Source organism: Heptranchias perlo, unplaced genomic scaffold (genome assembly GCF_035084215.1).
Source record: "Heptranchias perlo isolate sHepPer1 unplaced genomic scaffold, sHepPer1.hap1 HAP1_SCAFFOLD_66, whole genome shotgun sequence".
NCBI lineage: Eukaryota > Metazoa > Chordata > Chondrichthyes > Hexanchiformes > Hexanchidae > Heptranchias > Heptranchias perlo.
The window spans coordinates 2,117,908-2,138,367 of NW_027139688.1; the positions used below are offsets into that span (position 1 = coordinate 2,117,908).

The 20,460-nt window shown below is 47.8% G+C and overlaps 1 pseudogene; it reads left to right on the forward strand.

Annotated features, from left to right (window-relative positions):
• Positions 1 to 875: 875 nt before the first annotated feature.
• Positions 876 to 20,460, forward strand: part of LOC137318158 (beta-1,3-galactosyl-O-glycosyl-glycoprotein beta-1,6-N-acetylglucosaminyltransferase 3-like) — a 97,011-nt pseudogene continuing 77,426 nt past the window's right edge.

A 20,460-nucleotide genomic window follows, 5' to 3' on the forward strand; every position in this document is an offset into this window, starting at 1 on the left:
AGCTTTTCAGAATTTTCTGTTTTTATTTCCGATTTCTAGCAACCGCTGTATTTTGCTTTTGACCCCCTGTTCTTTTCATCTGCAAACAGGCACTGGTGTCAACTTGTGACTCATCCGTGCTCGAGAATGTAAATTTGGACTACATTCAGTCGCGTTAGCTAATAGACGCAGTGAGTGGTCTCCTGGGTGTACATCGCTGCAACATTTGTTAAAGCAACAATGCCCTTTCTGTAACCTTGCAGAAAATTAATTGGTTTCATAGTGCAGAACATCACGCAGCTCGGACAGAGCAACGTGTAAGACGAATTAGGTAAACAATTGGCGATGAGCCGATGCAAAGATCTGACTTGAATCGTCTGGAAATTTGTAAGGGAAGGACATAGTGATTGAAGGGATGTTCTACCTTAATGGTTTTCTTTGAAATTACACATTGGATGTACGTGATTTAACCTGGGAGCGGAGGAGGCAGCGGGAGCGGACCTAGAAGAGCACCGGAGGCGGCAGAGGAACTCAAATAAAGGTCCAGGCTCAATTGAAGCGGTGGAGGCGACGTTTCATGCAGAGACAGTCGGTCGGAATCGAGACAAAAAAGAGTGACGTGACAGCACAGCAGGTAGATAATTTTTACAGCGTTTTTCCCTCTAAGTTAGCGAATTGGGTAAAATTAAAATAAAAACTGGGGGCGTAAAACTGCTGTTAGTTTATTAAATTTAATAAATTAAACTAATTTATTAACTAGACCAATAAAACTATAAATAAACAGGGGAAGGAGCTGAGTTGCTGGTAGCTGCTGAGCGTTTGTTTCTCTGTTGAGTGTTTTTTTAAGGCTTAATTAATTTGTGTTAGGTTCAATGAACAATCTAATAAATCGAGGCATGGCACGGCAGCTCACAACCGACGAATGCACGGCCTGTGCCATGTGGGAACTCCAGGACTCTTCCCGTCTCCTGGACAACCACAGGTGCAGGAAGTGTTGTCAGCTGGAGGAGCTTGAGCTCCGGGTTACGGTGCTTTAGCAGCAGCTGGCGTCACTGCAGTGCATCCGCGAGGTTGAGATCTACATGGATAGCACGTTTCAGAGGTGGTCACCCCGCAGCTTTAGAAAGTGCAAGCAGAGAGGGACTGGTTGACCGCCAGACAGACAAGGAGGAGCAGGTAGGTAGTGCAGGAGTCCCCTGGGTGCATCTCACTCGCTAACCAGTATTCTGTTCTAAATACTGGTGAGTGAGAGGGTTCCTCTGTAGAGCGCAGCCAGAGACAAGTCCACAGCACCATGGATGGCTTAGCTTTCGAGGAGGGAGGAGAAAGGTCATGAGAGCGAGAGTGATAGAGGATTCTATAGTTAAGGGAGCAGACAGGCGTTTCTGCGGCCGCAGACGTGATTCCAGGATGGTATGTTGCCTCCCCGGTGCCAGGGTCAAGGATGTCACTGAGCGGCTGCAGAACACTCTGGGTTGCGGGGGGTGGGGGGGGGGGGGGCGGAGCGTGAAAAGCCAGAGGTCGTGGTCCACATCGGTACCAACGACATCGAAACAGGGATGAGGTCCTGCAGGCAGATTTTATGGAGTTAGGAAAGAGATTAAGAAGCAGGACCTCAAAGGTAGTAATTACTCCCGGTGCCATGCGCTAGTGAGTGTAGAAATAGGAGGATAGAGCAGATGAATGCGTGGCTGGAGACATGGTGCAGGAAGGAGGGCTTTAGATTCCTGGGGCATTGGGGAATCTGGGGAAGGATGGACCTCAACGGAGGCGGGGAAGATCGCTAGTGCTGTGGGGGGAGGGGAGTTTAAACTTATTTGGCGGGGGGGGGGGGGGGGGTGGCGGTGGGAGTTGGGTTGTGTCGGCACCAGCATAGAGCAATGGAAGGTGAAACAAGGGGCATAAAGGATCCAGGGATAAAGATAGCATTAGAGCAAGTAATAGTACAGTATGAGGTAGGATCAGACTAAGAGAGAGTGCAAGAAAGTCTAAAACTGGTTTGCATTGCATGTGTGTAAACGCACAAGGCATGATTAATAAGGTTGGTGAGCTGCAGGCGCAAATAGCCACCTGAGAATACGATGTCGTGGCGATAACGAGACATGGCTCAAAAAAGGGCTTGAGTACTAAATGTTCTAGATACAAGGTGTACAGGAAAGACAGGGAAGGAAAGAAAGGAGGGGGTTGGCAGTATTGATTAAGGAGAATGTTGCAGTGCAGGGGAGAGAGGATGTCCTGGAGGGGTCAAGGACAGAATCTATTTGGTTAGAGTTACTGAATGTATTCTATAGGCCACCATCTAATTGGAAGGATATAGAGGAGCAAATATGCAGGTAGGTAAACAAAAAGGTGCAAAAGCTGTAGAATAGTGATAACTGGGGACTTCAACTAGCCTAATATAGGTTGGGATAAAAATAATAATATAAGGGGCAAAGAGGGGGAGGAATTTTTTTAATGTGTTTAGGATAACTTTCTTAAACAGTAAATTTTTGGGCCAACGAGGAAGGACGTCTTGTTTCTAGGGAATGAGGTGGGCCAAGTGGAGCCAGTGTGAGTGGGGAGCATTTAGGGAACAGCGATCATAGTATCATAAGGTTTTGAATCGCTATGGAAAAGGACAAGGACCACTCTAAAGTACAGATACTCAATTGGAGGAGGGCCAATTTCAATGGAATGATTACAGATCTGGCCCGGGTACATTGATTGGCAGGCAAATCTGTAATTGAACAGTGGGTGGCCTTTAAAGAGGAGATGATTCTGGTACACTTCAGGCACATTCACAGGAGGCAGAAAGGTAGGGCACCTTAAGCCAGAGCTCCCTGGATGAAAAAAAGAGATAGTGAGTAAAATGAAACGGAAAAAAGAGGCATATGACAGATGTCAGTTTGATAATTCAAGTGCGAACCAGGCAGAATATAGAAAGTTGAGAGGGGAAGTTGAAAAGGAAATAAGAGGGGCAAAGAGGGAGTATGAGAATAAACTGGCGGCCAACATAAAAGGGAATACAAAAGCCTAGTACAGGCATGTAAACAGTAAACGGGTGTTGTGAGGAGGGGTGAGGCCGATTAGGGACCATAAAGGAGATCTACTCATGGAGGCAGAGGGGATGGCCTACGTACTAAACGAGTTCTTTGCATCTGTCTTTAACAAGGATGAAGATGGTGCAAGAGTCTCAGTAAAGAAAGAAATAGTTGAGATACTGGATGGGCTAAAAATTGATAAAGAAGAGATGCTAGAAAGGTTGGCTGCACTTAAAGTAGATAAGTCACCCGGTCCGGATGGGATGCATCGTAGGTTGCTGAGAGAAGTAAGGGTGGAAAATGCAGAGGTACCGGCCATAATCTTCCAAACATCCTTAGATACGGGGGTGGTGCCAGAGGACTGGAGAATTGCAAATGTTACACCCTTGTTCCAAAAATTGTATAAGGATAAACCCAGTAACTATAGGCCAGTCAGTATAACCTCGGTGGTGGGGAAACTTTTCGAAACGATAATGCGGGACAGAATTAATAGTCACTTGGACGACTATGGATTGATTAGGGAAAGCCAGCACAGAATTGTTAAAGGCAAATCGTGTTTAACTAACTTGATTGAGCTTTCTGATGAGGAACAGAGATGGTAGATGAGGGCAATGCAGTTGATGCGGATTTTGGGGTGAGGGGACTGTGTCCGAATCTGGGGTGAGGGTGCTGTGTCAGATTTTGGGGTGAGGGGAATGTGTCAGATTTTGGGGTGAGGGGGCTGTGTCAGATTTTGAGGTGAGGGGACTGTGTCAGATTCTTGGGTGAGGGGACGGTGTCCGATTCTGGGGTGAGGGGACTTCGTTCGATTTTGAGGTGAGGGGACTGTGTCAGATTTTGGGGTGAGTGGAGTGTGTCAGATTTTGGGATGAGGGGACTGTGTCAGATTTTGGGTTGAGGGACTGTGTCAGATTATGGGGTGAGGGGACTGTGTCCGATTCTGGGATAAGGGGGCTGTGTCAGATTTTGGGGTGAGTGGACTGAGTCAGATATTGAGTTGAGGGGGCCGTGTCAGATTTTGGGGTGAGGGAACTCTGTCAGATTTTGAGATGAGGGGATTGTGCCAGAATTTGATGTCAAGTGACTGTGTCAGACATTGGGTTGAGGGGACCGTGTCAGATATTGAGTTGAGGGGACCGGGTCAGATTTTGGGTTGAGGGAACTGTGTCAGATTTTGGGTGAGCGGTCTGTGTCAGATTTGAGGTGAGGGGACTGTGTCAGATTTTGGGTTGAGGGGATTGTGTCAGATCTTGAGTTAAGGGGACTGCGTCAGATTTTGGGGTGAGGGGACTTTGTCCCATTTTGAGGTGAGGGACTATGTCAGATTTTGGGATGAGGGGACTGTGTCAGATTTCGAGGTGAAGGCACTGTGTCAGATTTTGTGGTGAGGAGACTGTCAGATTTTGGGGTGGGGGGAGTGTGTCAGGTTCAGTGCTGAGTGGATTGTATCAGATTTGGAGGTGAATGGACTGTGTCACATTTTGCAGTGAATGGACCGTGTCAGATTTTGGGGTGAGGGGACTGTGTCAGATTTTGAGATGAGGCGATTGTGTCAGATTTTGAGGTGAGGGGACTGTATCAGATTTGGAGTTGAGGGGACTGTGTTAGATTTTGTGGTGAGTGGACTGTGTCAGATTTTGAGGTGAGGGAACTGTGTCAGATTTTAGGGTGCGGGGACTGTGTCAGATTTTGTGGTGAGTGGATTGTGTCACATTTTGGGATGAATGGACTGTGTTAGATTTTGGGGTGTGGGGACTGTGTCAGATTTTGAGGTGAGGGGGCTGTGTCAGATTTTGGGGTGAGGGGACTGTGTCAGATTTTGAGGTGAGGGGACAGTGTCAGATTTTGAGGTGAGGGACTGTGTCAGATTTTGAGGTGAGGGGACTGTGCCAGATTTTGAGGTGAGGGGACTGTGTCAGATTTTGGGGTGAGGGGACTGTGTCAGATTTTGAGGTGAGGGGAATGTGTCAGATTTTGAGGAGAGTGGACTGTGTCAGATTTTGAGGTGAGGGGACTGTGTCAGATTTTGGTGTGAGGGGGCTTTGTCCGATTTCGAGGTGAAGGCACTGTGTCAGATTTTGGGGTGAGGGGACTATGTCAGATTTAGTGGTGAGTGGATTGTGTCACATTTTGGGGTGAACGGACCGTGACAGATTTTAGGGTGAGGGGACTGTGTCAGATTTTGAGGTGAGGGGACTGTGTCAGATGTTGAGGTGAGGGGACTGTGCTAGATTTTGGGGTGATGGGACTGTGTCTGATTTGGAGTTGAGGGGACTGTGTTAGATTTTGGGGTGAGGGGACTGTGTCAGATTTTGAGGTGAGGGGACTGTGTCAGAATTTGAGGTGAGGGGACTCTGTCAGATTTGGAGTTGAGGGGACTGTGTTAGATTTTGAGGTGAGGGACTGTGTCAAATTTTCGGGTGAGGTACTGTGTCAAATTTTGTGGTGAGGGGACTGTGTCAGATTTTGAGGTGAGGGACTGTGTCAAATTTTGAGTTGAGGGACTGTGTCAAATTTTGTGGTGAGGGGACTGTGTCAGATTTTGAGGGGAGGGGACTGTGTCAGATTTTGAGGTGAGGGGACTGTGTCAGATTTTAGGGTGAGGGGAGTGTGTCAGATTTTGAGGTGAGGGGACTGTGTCAGATTTTAGGGTGAGGGGACTGTGTCAGATTTTGTGGTGAGGGGACTGTGTCATATTTTGAGGTGAGGGGGCTGTGTCAGATTTTGGGGTGAGTGGACTGTGTCAGATTTTGAGGTGAGGGGACTGTGTCAGATTATGGGGTGAGGGGACTGTGTCAGAATTTGAGGTGAGGGGAATGTGTCAGATTTTGAGGAGAGTGGACTGTATCAGATTTTGAGGTGAGGGGACTGTGTCAGATTTTGGTGTGAGGGGACTTTGTCCGATTTCGAGGTGAAGGCACTGTGTCAGATTTTGGGGTGAGGGGACTATGTCAGATTTAGTGGTGAGTGGATTGTGTCAGATTTTGAGGTGAGGGGACTATGTCAGATTTTGAGGTGAGGGGACTGTGTCAGATTTTGAGGTGAGGGGACTGTGCCAGATATTGAGGTGAGGGGACTGTGTCATATTTGGAGTTGAGGGGACTGTGTTAGATTTTGGGGTGAGGGGACTGTGTCAGATTTTGAGGTGAGGGGACTGTGTCAGATTTTTTGGTGAGGGGACTGTGTCAGATTTTGAGGTGAGGGGACTGTGTTAGATTTTGTGGTGAGCGGCTGTGCTAGATTTAGGGGTGAGGGGACTGTGTCAGATTTTGGGATGAGGGGATTGTGCTAGATTTTGAGGTGAGGGGAATGTGTCAGATTTTAGGATGAGGGGATTGTGCCAGATATTTTGGTGAGGGGACTGTGTCAGATTTTTTGGTGAGGGGACTGTGTCAGATTTTGTGGTGAGGGGACTGTGTTAGATTTTGTGGTGAGCGGACTGTGCTAGATTTAGCGGTGAGGGGACTGTGTCAGATTTTGGGATGAGGGGATTGTGCTAGATTTTGAGGTGAGGGGAATGTGTCAGATTTTGGGATGAGGGGATTTTGCCAGAATTTTTGGTGAGGGGACTGTGTCAGATTTTGTGGTGAGGGGACTGTGCTAGATTTTGAGGTGAGGGGTCTGTGTCAGATTTTGAGGTGAGGGGAATGTGTCAGATTTTGAGGTGAGGGGACTGTGCTTGATTTTGAGGTGAGGGGTCTGTGTCAGATTTTGAGGTGAGGGGACTGTGTCAGATTTTGAGGTGAGGGGACTGTGTCAGATTTGGTGTTGACGGGACTGTGTCAGATTTTGAGGTGAGGGGACTGTGTCAGATTTTGGGGTGAGGGGACTGTGTCAGATTTTGAGGTGAGGGGAATGTGTCAGATTTTGAGGAGAGTGGACTGTGTCAGATTTTGAGGTGAGGGGACTGTGTCAGATTTTGAGGTGAGGGGACTGTGCCAGATATTGAGGTGAGGGGACTGTGTCAGATTTGGAGTTCAGGGGACTGTGTTAGATTTTGCGGTGAGGTGACTGTGTCAGATTTTGCGGTGAGGGGACTGTGCTAGATTTTGAGGTGAGGGGTCTGTGTCAGATTTTGAGGTGAGGGGAATGTGTCAGATTTTGAGGTGAGTGGACTGTGCTAGATTTAGGTGTGAGGGGACCGTGTCAGATTTTGGGATGAGGGGATTGTGCTAGATTTTGAGGTGAGGGGAATGTGTCAGATTTTGGGATGAGGGGATTGTGCTAGATTTTGAGGTGAGGGGAATGTGTCAGATTTTAGGATGAGGGGATTGTGCCAGATTTTTTGGTGAGGGGACTGTGACAGATTTTATGGTGAGGGGACTGTGTCAGATTTTGAGGTGAGGGGAATGTGTCAGATTTTGAGGTGAGGGGAATGTGTCAGATTTTGAGGTGAGTGGACTGTGTCAGATTTAGTGGTGAGGGGACTGTGTCAGATTTTGAGGTGAGGGGACTGTGTCAGATTTATTGGTGAGTGGATTGCGTTAGATTTTGGGGAGAGGGGACTGTGTCAGATTTTGAGGTGAGGGGACTGTGTCAGATTTTGAGGTGAGGGACTGTGTCAAATTTTGGGGTGAGGGACTGTGTCAAATTTTGTGGTGAGGAGACTGTGTCAGATTTTGAGTTGAGGGGACTGTGTCAGATTTTGAGGTGAGGGTATTGTGTCAAATTTTGTGGTGAGGGGACTGTGTCAGATTTTGAGGTGAGGGGACTGTGTCAGATTTTGAGGTGAGGGACTGTGTCAAATTTTGTGGTGAGGGGACTGTGTCAGATTTTGAGGTGAGGGGACTGTGTCAGATTTTGGGGTGAGGGGACTGTGTCAGATTTTGAGCTGAGGGGAATGTGTCAGAATTTGAGGAGAGTGGACTGTGTCAGATTTTGAGGTGAGGGGACTGTGTCAGATTTTGAGGTGAGGGGACTGTGCCAGATATTGAGGTGAGGAGACTGTGTCAGATTTGAAGTTGAGGGGACTGTGTTAGATTTTGGGGTGAGGGGACTGTGTCAGATTTTGATGTGAGGGGACTGTGTCAGATTTTGAGGTGAGGGGACTGTGTTAGATTTTGTGGTGAGCGGACTGTGCTAGATTTAGGGGTGAGGGGACTGTGTCAGATTTTGGGATGAGGGGATTGTGCTAGATTTTGAGGTGAGGGGAATGTGTCAGATTTTGGGATGAGGGGATTGTGCTCGATTTTGAGGTGAGGGTAATGTGTCAGATTTTAGGATGAGGGGATTGTGCCAGATTTTTTGGTGAGGGGACTGTGTCAGATTTTGTGGTGAGGGGACTGTGCTAGATTTTGAGGTGAGGGGTCTGTGTCAGATTTTGAGGTGAGGGGAATGTGTCAGATTTTGATGTGAGTGGACTGTGTCAGATTTAGTGGTGAGGTGACTGTGTCAGATTTTAGGGTGAGGGGACTGTGTCAGATTTTGAGGTGAGGGGACTGTGTCAGATTTTGAGGTGAGTGGACTGTGCTAGATTTTGGGGTGAGGGGTCTGTGTCAGATTTTGAGGTGAGGGGAATGTGTCAGATTTTGAGGTGAGTGGACTGTGCTAGATTTCGGTGTGAGGGGACCGTGCCAGATTTTGGGATGAGGGGATTGTGCTAGATTTTGAGGTGAGGGGAATGTGTCAGATTTTGGGATGAGGGGATTGTGCTAGATTTTGAGGTGAGGGGAATGTGTCAGATTTTAGGATGAGGGGATTGTGCCAGATTTTTTGGTGAGGGGACTGTGACAGATTTTATGGTGAGGGGACTGTGTCAGATTTTGTGGTGAGGGGACTGTGCTAGATTTTGAGGTGAGGGGTCTGTGTCAGATTTTGAGGTGAGGGGAATGTGTCAGATTTTGAGGTGAGTGGACTGTGTCAGATTTAGCGGTGAGTGGATTGTGTCACATTTTGGGGTGAATGGACCGTGACAGATTTTAGGGTGAGGGGACTGTGTCAGATTTTGAGGAGAGGGGACTGTGTCAGATTTTTTGGTGAGGGGACTGTGTCAGATTTTGTGGTGAGGGGACTTTGTCAGATTTTGAGGTGAGGGGAATGTGTCAGATTTTGGGATGAGGGGATTGTGCCAGATTTTTTGCTGAGGGGACTGTGTCAGATTTTTTGGTGAGGGGACTGTGTCAGATTTTGTGGTGAGGGGACTGTGCTAGATTTTGAGGTGAGGGGTCTGTGTCAGATTTTGAGTTGAGCGGAATGTGTCAGATTTTGAGTTGAGGGGAATGTGTCAGATTTTGAGGTGAGGGGACTGTGCTAGATTTTGAGGTGAGGGGTCTGTGTCAGATTTTGAGGTGAGGGGAATGTGTCAGATTTTGAGGTGAGTGGACTGTGTCAGATTTTGGGATGAGGGGATTGTGCCAGATTTTTTGCTGAGGGGACTGTGTCAGATTTTTTGGTGAGGGGACTGTGTCAGATTTTGTGGTGAGGGGACTGTGCTAGATTTTGAGGTGAGGGGTCTGTGTCAGATTTTGAGTTGAGGGGAATGTGTCAGATTTTGAGGTGAGGGGACTGTGCTAGATTTTGAGGTGAGGGGTCTGTGTCAGATTTTGAGGTGAGGGGAATGTGTCAGATTTTGAGGTCAGTGGACTGTGTCAGATTTAGTGGTGAGGGGACTGTGTCAGATTTTGAGGTGAGGGGACTGTGTCAGATTTATTGTTGAGTGGATTGCGTTAGATTTTGGGGAGAGGGGACTGTGTCAGATTTTGAGGTGAGGGGACTGTGTCAGATTTTGAGGTGAGGGACTGTGTCAAATTTTGGGGTGAGGGACTGTGTCGAATTTTGTGGTGAGGAGACTGTGTCAGATTTTGAGTTGAGGGGACTGTGTCAGATTTTGAGGTGAGGGTATTGTGTCAAATTTTGTGGTGAGGGGACTGTGTCAGATTTTGAGGTGAGGGGACTGTGTCAGATTTTGAGGTGAGGGACTGTGTCAAATTTTGTGGTGAGGGGACTGTGTCAGATTTTGAGGTGAGGGGACTGTGTGAGATTTTGGGGTGAGGGGACTGTGTCAGATTTTTAGCTGAGGGGAATGTGTCAGAATTTGAGGAGAGTGGACTGTGTCAGATTTTGAGGTGAGGGGACTGTGTCAGATTTTGAGGTGAGGGGACTGTGCCAGATATTGAGGTGAGGAGACTGTGTCAGATTTGAAGTTGAGGGGACTGTGTTAGATTTTGGGGTGAGGGGACTGTGTCAGATTTTGATGTGAGGGGACTGTGTCAGATTTTGAGGTCAGGGGACTGTGTTAGATTTTGTGGTGAGCGGACTGTGCTAGATTTAGGGGTGAGGGGACTGTGTCAGATTTTGGGATGAGGGGATTGTGCTAGATTTTGAGGTGAGGGGAATGTGTCAGATTTTGGGATGAGGGGATTGTGCTCGATTTTGAGGTGAGGGTAATGTGTCAGATTTTAGGATGAGGGGATTGTGCCAGATTTTTTGGTGAGGGGACTGTGTCAGTTTTTTTGGTGAGGGGACTGTGTCAGATTTTGTGGTGAGGGGACTGTGCTAGATTTTGAGGTGAGGGGTCTGTGTCAGATTTTGAGGTGAGGGGAATGTGTCAGATTTTGATGTGAGTGGACTGTGTCAGATTTAGTGGTGAGGTGACTGTGTCAGATTTTAGGGTGAGGGGACTGTGTCAGATTTTGAGGTGAGGGGACTGTGTCAGATTTTGATGTGAGTGGACTGTGCTAGATTTTGGGGTGAGGGGACTGTGTCTGATTTGGATTTGAGGGGACTGTGTTAGATTTTGGGGTGAGGGGACTGTGTCAAATTTTGTGGTTGAGGGACTGTGTCATATTTTGTGGTGAGGGGACTGTGTCAGATTTTGAGGTGAGGGAACTGTGTCAGATTTTGAGGTGAGGGACTGTGTCAAATTTTGTGGTGAGGGTACTGTGTCAGATTTTGAGGTGAGGGGACTGTGTCAGATTTTGAGGTGAGGGAACTGTGTCAGATTTTGAGGGGAGGGGACTGTCTCAGATTTTGAGGTGAGGGACTTTGTCAAATTTTGTGGTGATGGTGTTGTGTCAAATTCTGTGGTGAGGGGACTGTGTCAGATTTTGAGGTGAGGGGACTGTGTCAGATTTTGAGGTGAGGGGACTGTGTCAGATTTTGAGGTGAGGGGACTGTGTCAGATTTTGAGGTGAGGGGACTGTGTCATATTTTGAGGTGAGGGGACTGTGCTAGATTTTGGGGTGATGGGACTGTGTCTGATTTGGAGTTGAGGGGACTGTGTTAGATTTTGGGGTGAGGGGACTGTGTCAGATTTTGAGGTGAGGGGACTGTGTCAGAATTTGAGGTGAGGGGACTCTGTCAGATTTGGAGTTGAGGGGACTGTGTTAGATTTTGAGGTGAGGGACTGTGTCAAATTTTGGGGTGAGTTACTGTGTCAAATTTTGTGGTGAGGGGACTGTGTCAGATTTGGAGGTGAGGGACTGTGTCAAATTTTGAGTTGAGGGACTGTGTCAAATTTTGTGGTGAGGGGACTGTGTCAGATTTTGAGGGGAGGGGACTCTGTCAGATTTTGAGGTGAGGGGACTGTGTCAGATTTTAGGGTGAGGGGACTGTGTCAGATTTTGAGGTGAGGGGACTGTGTCAGATTTTAGGGTGAGGGGACTGTGTCAGATTTTGAGGTGAGGGGAATGTGTCAGATTTTGAGGAGAGTGGACTGTATCAGATTTTGAGGTGAGGGGACTGTGTCAGATTTTGGTGTGAGGGGACTTTGTCCGATTTCGAGGTGAAGGCACTGTGTCAGATTTTGGGGTGAGGGGACTATGTCAGATTTAGTGGTGAGTGGATTGTGTCAGATTTTGAGGTGAGGGGACTATGACAGATTTTGAGGTGAGGGGACTGTGTCAGATTTTGAGGTGAGGGGACTGTGCCAGATATTGAGTTGAGGGGACTGTGTCAGATTTGGAGTTGAGGGGACTGTGTTAGATTTTGGGGTGAGGGGACTGTGTCAGATTTTGAGGTGAGGGGACTGTGTCAGATTTTTTGGTGAGCGGCTGTGCTAGATTTAGGGGTGAGGGGACTGTGTCAGATTTTGGGATGAGGGGATTGTGCTAGATTTTGAGGTGAGGGGAATGTGTCAGATTTTAGGATGAGGGGATTGTGCCAGATATTTTGGTGAGGGGACTGTCTCAGATTTTTTGGTGAGGGGACTGTGTCAGATTTTGTGGTGAGGGGACTGTGTTAGATTTTGTGGTGAGCGGACTGTGCTAGATTTAGGGGTGAGGGGACTGTGTCAGATTTTGGGATGAGGGGATTGTGCTAGATTTTGAGGTGAGGGGAATGTGTCAGATTTTGGGATGAGGGGATTGTGCTAGATTTTGAGGTGAGGGGAATGTGTCAGATTTTAGGATGAGGGGATTGTGCCAGAATTTTTGGTGAGGGGACTGTGTCAGATTTTGTGGTGAGGGGACTGTGCTAGATTTTGAGGTGAGGGGTCTGTGTCAGATTTTGAGGTGAGGGAAATGTGTCAGATTTTGAGGTGATGGGACTGTGCTTGATTTTGAGGTGAGGGGTCTGTGTCAGATTTTGAGGTGAGGGGAATGTGTCAGATTTTGAGGTGAGTGGACTGTGTCAGATTGAGTGGTGAGGGGACTGTGTCAGATTTTGGGATGAGGGGACTGTGTCAGATTTAGTGGTGAGTGGATTGTGTCACATTTTGGGGTGAATGGACCGTGACAGATTTTAGGGTGAGGGGACTGTGTCAGATTTTGAGGTGAGTGGACTGTGTCAGATTTTGAGGTGAGTGGACTGTGCTAGATTTTGGCGTGAGGGGTCTGTGTCAGATTTGGAGTTGAGGGGACTGTGCTAGATTTTGGGGTGAGGGGACTGTGTCAGATTTTGAGGTGAGGGGACTGTGTCAGATTTTGAGGTGAGGGGACTCTGTCAGATTTGGAGTTGAGGGGACTGTGATAGATTTTGAGGTGAGGAACTGTGTCAAATCTTGGGGTGAGTGACTGTGTCAAATTTTGTGGTGAGGGGACTGTGTCAGATTTTGAGGTGAGGGACTTCGTCAAATTTTGAGTTGATGGACTGTGTCAAATTTTATGGTGAGGGGACTGTGTCAGATTTTGAGTGGAGGGGTCTGTGTCTGATTTTGAGGTGAGGGACTGTGTCAAATTTTGAGGTGAGGGGACTGTGTCAGATTTTGAGGTGAGGGGACTGTGTCAGATTTTGTGGTGAGGGGGTTGTGTCAAATTTTATGGTGAGGGGACTGTGTCAGATTTTGAGGTGAGGGGACTGTGTCAGATTTTGACGTGAGGGACTGTGTCAGATTTTGACGTGAGGGGACTGTGTCAGATTTTGGGGTGAGGGGACTGTGTCAGATTATGAGGTGAGGGGACTGTGTCAGATATTGAGGTGAGGGGACTCTGTCAGATTTGGAGTTGAGGGGACTGTGTTAGATTTTGTGGTGAGGGGACTGTGTCAGATTTTGTGGTGAGGGGGTTGTGTCAAATTTTGTGGTGAGGGGACTGTGTCAGATTTTGAGGTGAGGGGACTGTGTCAGATTTTAGGGCGAGGGGACTGTGTCAGATTTTGTGGTGAAGGGATATGTCAGATTTTGAGGTGAGGGGGCTATGTCAGATTTTGAGGTGAGTGGACTGTGCCAGATTTTGAGGTGAGGGGACTGTGTCAGATTTTGGGGTGAGGGGACTGTGTCAGATTTTGTGGTGAAGGGATATGTCAGATTTTGAGGTGAGGGGGCTGTGTCAGATTTTGAGGTGAGTGGACTGTGCCAGATTTTGAGGTGAGGGGACTGTGTCAGATTTTGGGGTGAGGGGACTGTGTCAGATTTTGAGGTGAGGGGAATGTGTCAGATTTTGAGGAGAGTGGACTGTGTCAGATTTTGAGGTGAGGGGACTGTGTCAGATTTTGAGGTGAGGGGACTGTGTCAGATTTTGGGGTGAGGAGACTGTGTCAGATTTTGAGGTGAGGGTAATGTGTCAGATTTTGAGGAGATTGGACTGTGTCAGATTTTGAGGTGAGGGGACTGTGTCAGATTTTGAGGTGAGGGGACTGTGCCAGATATTGAGGTGAGGGGACTGTGTCAGATTTGGAGTTGAGGGGACTGTGTTAGATTTTGCGGTGAGGGGACTGTGTCAGATTTTGATGTGAGGGGACTGTGTCAGATTTTTTGGTGAGGGGACTGTGTCAGATTTTGAGGTGAGGGGACTGTGTTAGATTTTGTGGTGAGCGGACTGTGCGAGATTTAGGGTTGAGGAGACCGTGTCAGATTTTGGGATGAGGGGATTGTGCTAGATTTTGAGGTGAGGGGCATGTGTCAGATTTTGGGATGAGGGGATTGTGCTAGATTTTGAGGTGAGGGGAATGTGTCAGATTTTAGGATGAGGGGATTGTGCCAGATTTTTTGGTGAGGGGACTGTGTCAGATTTTATGGTGAGGGGACTGTGTCAGATTTTGTGGTGAGGGGACTGTGCTAGATTTTGAGGTGAGGGGTCTGTGTCAGATTTTGAGGTGAGGGGAATGTGTCAGATTTTGAGGTGAGTGGACTGTGCTAGATTTAGGTGTGAGGGGACCGTGTCAGATTTTGGGATGAGGGGATTGTGCTAGATTTTGAGGTGAGGGGAATGTGTCAGATTTTGGGATGAGGGGATTGTGCTAGATTTTGAGGTGAGGGGAATGTGTCAGATTTTAGGATGAGGGGATTGTGCCAGATTTTTTGGTGAGGGGACTGTGACAGATTTTATGGTGAGGGGACTGTGTCAGATTTTGTGGTGAGGGGACTGTGCTAGATTTTGAGGTGAGGGGTCTGTGTCAGATTTTGAGGTGAGGGGAATGTGTCAGATTTTGAGGTGAGTGGACTGTGTCAGATTTAGCGGTGAGTGGATTGTGTCACATTTTGGGGTGAATGGACCGTGACAGATTTTAGGGTGAGGGGACTGTGTCAGATTTTTTGGTGTGGGGACTGTGTCAGATTTTGTGGTGAGGGGACTTTGTCAGATTTTGAGGTGTGTGGATTGTTTCAGATTTATGGGTGAGGGGACTGTGTCAGATTTTGGGGTAAGGGGACTCTGTCAGATTTTGAGGTGAGGGGAATGTGTCAGATTTTGAGGTGAGGGGAATGTGTCAGATTTTGAGGTGAGGGGAATGTGTCAGATTTTGAGGTGAGGGGAATGTGTCAGATTTTGGGATGAGGGGATTGTGCCAGATTTTTTGCTGAGGGGACTGTGTCAGATTTTTTGGTGAGGGGACGGTGTCAGATCTTGTGGTGAGGGGACTGTGCTAGATTTTGAGGTGAGGGGTCTGTGTCAGATTTTGAGTTGAGGGGAATGTGTCAGATTTTGAAGTGAGGGGACTGTGCTAGATTTTGAAGTGAGGGGTCTGTGTCAGATTTTGAGGTGAGGGGAATGTGTCAGATTTTGAGGTGAGTGGACTGTGTCAGATTTAGTGGTGAGGGGACTGTGTCAGAATTTGAGCTGAGGGGACTGTGTCAGATTTATTGGTGAGTGGATTGCGTTAGATTTTGGGGAGAGGGGACTGTGTCAGATTTTGAGGTGAGGGGACTGTGTCAGATTTTGAGGTGGGGGACTGTGTCAAATTTTGGGGTGAGGGACTGTGTCAAATTTTGTGGTGAGGAGACTGTGTCAGATTTTGAGTTGAGGGGACTGTGTCAGATTTTGAGGTGAGGGTATTGTGTCAAATTTTGTGGTGAGGGGACTGTGTCAGATTTTGAGGTGAGGGGACTGTGTCAGATTTTGAGATGAGGGACTGTGTCAAATTTTGTGGTGAGGGGACTGTGTCAGATTTTGAGGTGAGGGGACTGTGTCAGATTTTGAGCTGAGGGGAATGTGTCAGATTTTGAGGAGAGTGGACTGTGTCAGATTTTGAGGTGAGGGGACTGTGTCAGATTTTGAGGTGAGGGGACTGTGCCAGATATTGAGGTGAGGAGACTGTGTCAGATTTGAAGTTGAGGGGACTGTGTTAGATTTTGGGGTGAGGGGACTGTGTCAGATTTTGAGGTGAGGGGACTGTGTCAGATTTTGAGGTGAGTGGACTGTGCTAGATTTTGGGGTGAGGGGACTGTGTCAGATTTTGAGGTGAGGGACTGTGTCAAATTTTGTGGTGAGGGTACTGTGTCAGATTTTGAGGTGAGGGTACTGTGTCAGATTTTGAGGTGAGGGAACTGTGTCAGATTTTGAGGGGAGGGGACTGTGTCAGATTTTGAGGTGAGGGACTGTGTCAAATTTTGTGGTGAGGGTGTTGTGTCAAATTTTGTGGTGAGGGGACTGTGTCAGATTTTGAGGTGAGGGGACTGTGTCAGATTTTGAGGTGAGGGGACTGTGTCAGATTTTGAGGTGAGGGGACTGTGTCAGATTTTGAGGTGAGGGGACTGTGTCAGATTTTGAGGTGAGGGGAATGTGTCAGATTTTGAGGTGAGGGGAATATGTCCTATTTTGAGGTGAGTGGACTGTGTCAGATTTTGAGGTGAGGGGACTAGGTCACATTTTGACGTGAGGGGACTGTGTCAGATTTTGGGGTGAGGGGACTGTGTCAGATTTGGAGTTGAGGGGACTGTGTTATATTTTGTGGTGAGGGGAATGTGTCAGATTTTGTGGTGAGGGGGTTGTGTCAAATTTTGTGGTGAGGGGACTGTGTCAGATTTTGAGGTGAGGGGACTGTGTCAGATTTTAGGGCGAGGGGACTGTGTCAGATTTTGAGGTGAGGGGACTGTGTCAGATTTTGAGGTGAGGGGACTGTGTCATATTTTAGGGTGAGGGGACTGTGTCAGATTTTGAGGTGAGGGGACTGTGTCAGATTTTAGGGTGAGGGGACTGTGTCAGATTTTGTGGTGATGGGACTGTGTCAGATTTTGAGGTGAGGGGGCTGTGTCAGATTTTGAGGTGAGTGGACTGTGTCAGATTTTGAGGTGAGGGGACTGTGTCAGATTTTGGGGTGAGGGGAATGTGTCAGATTTTGAGGAGAGTGGTCTGTGTCAGATTTTGAGGTGAGGGGACTGTGTCAGATTTTGAGGAGAGTGGTCTGTGTCTGATTTTGAGGTGAGGGGACTGTGTCAGATTTTGGGGTGAGGGGAATGTGTCAGATTTTGAGGTGAGGGGACTGTGCCAGATATTGAGGTGAGGGGACTGTGTCAGATTTGGAGTTGAGGGGACTGTGTTAGATTTTGCGGTGAGGAGAATGTGTCAGATTTTGAGGTGAGGGGACTGTGTCAGATTTTGAGGTGAGGTGAATGTGTCAGATTTTGAGGAGAGTGGTCTGTGTCAGATTTTGAGGTGAGGGGACTGTCAGATTTTGAGGTGAGGGGACTGTGCCAGATATAGAGGTGAGGGGACTGTGTCAGATTTGGAGTTGAGGGGACTGTGTTAGATTTTGCGGTGAGGGGACTGTGTCAGATTTTGATGTGAGGGGACTGTGTCAGATTTTTTGGTGAGGGGACTGTGTCAGATTTTGAGGTGAGGGGACTGTGTTAGATTTTGTGGTGAGCGGACTGTGCTAGATTTTGAGGTGAGGGGAATGTGTCAGATTTTGGGATGAGGGGATTGTGCTAGATTTTGAGGTGAGGGGAATGTGTCAGATTTTAGGATGAGTGGATTGTGCCAGATTTTTTGGTGAGGGGACTGTGTCAGATTTTATGGTGAGGGGACTGTGTCAGATTTTGTGGTGAGGGGACTGTGCTAGATTTTGAGGTGAGGGGTCTGTGTCAGATTTTGAGGTGAGGGGAATGTGTCAGATTTTGAGGTGAGTGGACTGTGCTAGATTTAGGTGTGAGGGGACCGTGTCAGATTTTGGAATGAGGGGATTGTGCTAGATTTTGAGGTGAGGGGAATGTGTCAGATTTTGGGATGAGGGGAATGTGTCAGATTTTGAGGTGAGGGGAATGTGTCAGATTTTGAGGTGAGGGGAATGTGTCAGATGTTGGGATGAGGGGATTGTGCCAGATTTTTTGCTGAGGGGACTGTGTCAGATTTTTTGGTGAGGGTACTGTGTCAGATTTTGTGGTGAGGGGACTGTGCTAGATTTTGAGGTGAGGGGTCTGTGTCAGATTTTGAGGTGAGGGGAATGTGTCAGATTTTGAGGTGAGTGGACTGTGTCAGATTTAGTGGTGAGGGGACTGTGTCAGATTTTGTGGTGAGGGGGCTGTTTCAGATTTATTGGTGACTGGATTGCGTTAGATTCTGGGGAGAGGGGACTGTGTCAGATTTTGAGGTGAGGGGACTGTGTCAGATTTTGAGGTGAGGGGACTCTGTCAGATTTGGAGTTGAGGGGACTGTGTTAGATTTTGAGGTGAGGGACTGTGTCAAATTTTGGGGTGAGGGACTGTGTCAAATTTTGTGGTGAGGAGACTGTGTCAGATTTTGAGGTGAGGGGACTGTGTCAGATTTTGAGGTGAGGGGAATGTGTCAGATTTTGAGGAGAGTGGACTGTGTCAGATTTTGAGGTGAGGGGACTGTGTCAGATTTTGAGGTGAGGGGACTGTGTCAGATTTTGGGGTGAGGAGACTGTGTCAGATTTTGAGGTGAGGGTAATGTGTCAGATTTTGAGGAGATTGGACTGTGTCAGATTTTGAGGTGAGGGGACTGTGTCAGATTTTGAGGTGAGGGGACTGTGCCAGATATTGAGGTGAGGGGACTGTGTCAGATTTGGAGTTGAGGGGACTGTGTTAGATTTTGCGGTGAGGGGACTGTGTCAGATTTTGATGTGAGGGGACTGTGTCAGATTTTTTGGTGAGGGGACTGTGTCAGATTTTGAGGTGAGGGGACTGTGTTAGATTTTGTGGTGAGCGGACTGTGCGAGATTTAGGGTTGAGGAGACCGTGTCAGATTTTGGGATGAGGGGATTGTGCTAGATTTTGAGGTGAGGGGCATGTGTCAGATTTTGGGATGAGGGGATTGTGCTAGATTTTGAGGTGAGGGGAATGTGTCAGATTTTAGGATGAGGGGATTGTGCCAGATTTTTTGGTGAGGGGACTGTGTCAGATTTTATGGTGAGGGGACTGTGTCAGATTTTGTGGTGAGGGGACTGTGCTAGATTTTGAGGTGAGGGGTCTGTGTCAGATTTTGAGGTGAGGGGAATGTGTCAGATTTTGAGGTGAGTGGACTGTGCTAGATTTAGGTGTGAGGGGACCGTGTCAGATTTTGGGATGAGGGGATTGTGCTAGATTTTGAGGTGAGGGGAATGTGTCAGATTTTGGGATGAGGGGATTGTGCTAGATTTTGAGGTGAGGGGAATGTGTCAGATTTTAGGATGAGGGGATTGTGCCAGATTTTTTGGTGAGGGGACTGTGACAGATTTTATGGTGAGGGGACTGTGTCAGATTTTGTGGTGAGGGGACTGTGCTAGATTTTGAGGTGAGGGGTCTGTGTCAGATTTTGAGGTGAGGGGAATGTGTCAGATTTTGAGGTGAGTGGACTGTGTCAGATTTAGCGGTGAGTGGATTGTGTCACATTTTGGGGTGAATGGACCGTGACAGATTTTAGGGTGAGGGGACTGTGTCAGATTTTTTGGTGTGGGGACTGTGTCAGATTTTGTGGTGAGGGGACTTTGTCAGATTTTGAGGTGTGTGGATTGTTTCAGATTTATGGGTGAGGGGACTGTGTCAGATTTTGGGGTAAGGGGACTCTGTCAGATTTTGAGGTGAGGGGAATGTGTCAGATTTTGAGGTGAGGGGAATGTGTCAGATTTTGAGGTGAGGGGAATGTGTCAGATTTTGAGGTGAGGGGAATGTGTCAGATTTTGGGATGAGGGGATTGTGCCAGATTTTTTGCTGAGGGGACTGTGTCAGATTTTTTGGTGAGGGGACGGTGTCAGATCTTGTGGTGAGGGGACTGTGCTAGATTTTGAGGTGAGGGGTCTGTGTCAGATTTTGAGTTGAGGGGAATGTGTCAGATTTTGAAGTGAGGGGACTGTGCTAGATTTTGAAGTGAGGGGTCTGTGTCAGATTTTGAGGTGAGGGGAATGTGTCAGATTTTGAGGTGAGTGGACTGTGTCAGATTTAGTGGTGAGGGGACTGTGTCAGATTTTGAGCTGAGGGGACTGTGTCAGATTTATTGGTGAGTGGATTGCGTTAGATTTTGGGGAGAGGGGACTGTGTCAGATTTTGAGGTGAGGGGACTGTGTCAGATTTTGAGGTGGGGGACTGTGTCAAATTTTGGGGTGAGGGACTGTGTCAAATTTTGTGGTGAGGAGACTGTGTCAGATTTTGAGTTGAGGGGACTGTGTCAGATTTTGAGGTGAGGGTATTGTGTCAAATTTTGTGGTGAGGGGACTGTGTCAGATTTTGAGGTGAGGGGACTGTGTCAGATTTTGAGATGAGGGACTGTGTCAAATTTTGTGGTGAGGGGACTGTGTCAGATTTTGAGGTGAGGGGACTGTGTCAGATTTTGAGCTGAGGGGAATGTGTCAGATTTTGAGGAGAGTGGACTGTGTCAGATTTTGAGGTGAGGGGACTGTGTCAGATTTTGAGGTGAGGGGACTGTGCCAGATATTG